The 3,337-nt window shown below is 49.4% G+C and overlaps 2 pseudogenes; both read left to right on the forward strand.

Annotated features, from left to right (window-relative positions):
- The window catches only part of LOC100902385 (uncharacterized), a 6,289-nt pseudogene extending 4,713 nt beyond the window's left edge, over positions 1-1,576 (forward strand).
- A 459-nt stretch (positions 1,577-2,035) lies between these two features.
- LOC108864701 (uncharacterized) lies at positions 2,036-3,261 on the forward strand (annotated as a pseudogene).
- The last annotated feature ends 76 nt before the right edge of the window (positions 3,262-3,337 follow it).

Consider the following 3,337-nt stretch of genomic DNA (forward strand, 5'->3'; position numbering starts at 1 on the left):
CTACATCCTTGATACAGAGCAGGCTACCGACTTGCGTCTTCAACAGAACAGCCAGTGTGATTCGAATACCATGAGGACTTTGAGTTCTCTGTTGATGGCTGTCAATCCTTACGCGAGAGCGCTCAAAATGATGAGCGAAATCGAGGCAGCAGAAAATAAACTCGCGCTCCGAGAGCAACGACCTCTTCCGAAACTAGCTATGCGCTTCGAGAAGGCAACTTCCCGTGGTCTAGAAAGTCGCCCGTACGATTTGCCGACTGCAAACGAAGTCGCCGTCGTTTATGTTACTGAACACGACGACGTTCCTTCGCAGAGAAGCTTGGCTGTGCATCAGAGAAGCGGTACGCTGACCCACATATCCATCCTCGATGAACGATGCGATACGCTCGCTTACCCGTTATTTTTCCCCACTGGCCAATCGGGTTGGCATCCGACTTTGATGAATTCGGAACACTAGAGGATCACGCAGAAAGATTTCTATTCCTGTTTGTTGTCCGTACGGAATGACGAGTTTAATCCATTGCTACATGGAAGAAAACTTCTGCAACAATTTGTCGCTGACGCGTATGTCAAGATCGAGCAGAATCGACTCAACTACCATATAACCCATCAGAGAGAGCTCCGCATCGACACTTATAGCAGATTGAGTGATCATTTCCACGATGACGTGCCGGGACCCCCAGGGAGACGAATCGTTCTCCCATCTTCGTTCATCGGGAGCCCCCGGAATATGCAGCACAGCGATGCGAACTGGGCGGAAATCAAGGAGAATCTGTATTCAGGCCAATCGGCATGCGATCGTCTGGATTTAGTGAGCCGTGTATCCCAGCTTAAACTAGCCGAGTTGTACAAGGATCTCTTCAAGGAACATATTTTCGGCAGAGTAGTAGCTTTCGCCAGCGTCACTGAATTTTAGAAGCGTGGTCTTCCACACTGTCACATGCTCTTGATCCTAGCTTCAGAGTTCAAACCACGCACGGCAGGCGAGGTTGACACTTTCTGTTGCGCTGAGGTTCCCGATCCTCAATCTGAGGCTCCTTTGCACCAGGCTGTGAAATCTTCCATGGTTCACCGCCGTTGTGGATTTGGCTCTCAGGCTCCCTGCATGAAAGATGGCAAGTGCACGAAAAAGTTTCCGAAGTCGCTCCGAGACATTACATGCATCGCGACTGACGGTTATCCAGAACTCCGACGGCGTAATCGATACACGATTTCCTTGCGAGAAGATCGATACGGCGATGAGTCGATCGTTCCGTATAGTCCTTATCTACTGCTAAAGTACAGCGCTAACATTAATGTAGAGATTTGTGGCTGGATATCCGCAGTGAAATATTTGTGCAAGTACGTTTATAAGGCTCCCGATAGAGCGAATTTAGTAATTCCGAACGATTCCGATGTCGATGAAATCAAAACTCATCTGAATGCTCGCTACGTTTGCGCCCCGGAAGCTTTGCACCGGATTTTCGGCTATGAGCTACAGCGGAAATCTCACGCCATGAAAGGCATGCAATGCCAAAACCGATTATTGGCAGAATATATTCCGTACACCCGAGTGATGTCGAACGTTATGCGATGAGAATTCTCCTACTCGACACGAAAGGAGCAACATCATTCGAGAGCTTGCGCACGGTAGAAGGAACGCTATGTCCGTCCTTCCATTCGGCTACCCGAGCAGCTGGCTTTCTCGAGGATGACGGATATTTCAGAAGCAGTCTCAGCGAAGCTGCAACATTCCGGATGCCAGCTTCTTTGAGAGGCTTTTAGCGTAGAACTACGCTATAGCCCCCGGTAACGGGCACCATTTTCAATGGGGAGTATTGGGGGGCCAAAGCTCGAAAAAATTCGAATCTTGGGATCTGATCTCGTGGATCGGGCCCATTCACATGTAGTTTTTCGAATCCAAATCAGCACCAGCAGTTGGAAAACATTGTCGCTCTCTTTTCGCTCTCCACTTAACTCTGGGAACGAGTCAACGCCGCGCCAAGACGCGACGCCTACGTCTCGGAACGGAAAAAACGTCAATCGCCTCCGACATATGGACGTCAATCTCTTGGTGCTGATTCTCTTCAATCCTCTGCACTATGCGGGCAAATTGTTGCAGCAGTTTATAGTGGACAGTTGGCTGAAAATCGAAATGAATCGCGTGAACTTCATTCGTCAAAATCAAACGCAGTTGAGACTCGACACTGTCCAGGGCCTTCAGGACTATATGCTCAGCGACAACAACATTCCTGGACCACCCGGTCGTAAGATAATTCTGGCAGCTTACTTTGTTGGAGGTCCAAGATACATGATCGCTCAATATCAGGATGCTATGAGCATCGTGTCCAAATACGGCAAACCAGACCTATTCTTAACCTTCACATGCAACCCTGCGTGGCCGGAGATCGTGGAAAATCTGAACCCCGGCCAAACTGCATCTGATCGCCCGGACTCGGTAGCACGCGTCTTCCACTTGAAAGTCAAGGCATTTTGTGAAGAAATACTGAAACGTCAGGTCCTAGGCGAAGTTGCGGCGTATATCTACGTCATTGAATTTCAGAAGAGAGGTATACCGCATATGCATATGGTCCTGACCTTGAAAGCTGCCTCGAAACTACGGACACCTTCAGAGGTTGACTCCTTGATTTCTGCGGAACTTCCGGATTCAATAACCGACGCGCCACTCCACAGCATCGTATCTAAATGCATGATTCACCGACCATGCGGCCAGCGAAATCCGAACGCGCCTTGCATGATCAGAGGACGCTGTTCGAAAGGGTACCCTAAAGGGTTCCGGAGTGAAACCTCACTCGCCGTCAATGGCTTCCCGGAATATCGCCGCCGCGAAGACGGTCGCTCCGTTCACTCTCAAGGCTCACAATTAGACATCGTGCCATATTGCCCGTATTTAACGTTGCTCTTCAATGCACACTATTAATGTTGAGCTTTGTGCGCTCATCCAACGCCGTAAAGTATCTTTATAAGTACGTTTATAAAGGTCCGGATCGCGCCAGGATCCACTTGAGCACTGCACCCGAAGAACAGCATCTCGATGAAATCGATTGCTATTGGAACACGCGTTACGTATGCGCACCCGTAAGCAGCTCATAGAATTTTTGGATTTGCAATGAGCGACCGCAGTGACTGCGTGGTAAGATTACAAGTTCATTTACCTGGCTTTGAAAGTGTCCGGTTTCAAGCAGGAAACGAAGACCCGGCGCTCCGAGAAGCGTCGGGTCGTTTCTCAAACTTGACGGCATTTTTCGCCTACAACAAACGGTGCCGAGACCTCGAGAGCGAGCATGGCCGTCTCCCAGATGATTTAATCGATTCACGAGTGCTACGGTATCACGAA

The sequence above is a fragment of the Galendromus occidentalis genome, unplaced genomic scaffold, assembly GCF_000255335.2.
Source record: "Galendromus occidentalis unplaced genomic scaffold, Mocc_1.1 scf7180000075644, whole genome shotgun sequence".
NCBI classification, from domain to species: Eukaryota; Metazoa; Arthropoda; class Arachnida; order Mesostigmata; family Phytoseiidae; genus Galendromus; species Galendromus occidentalis.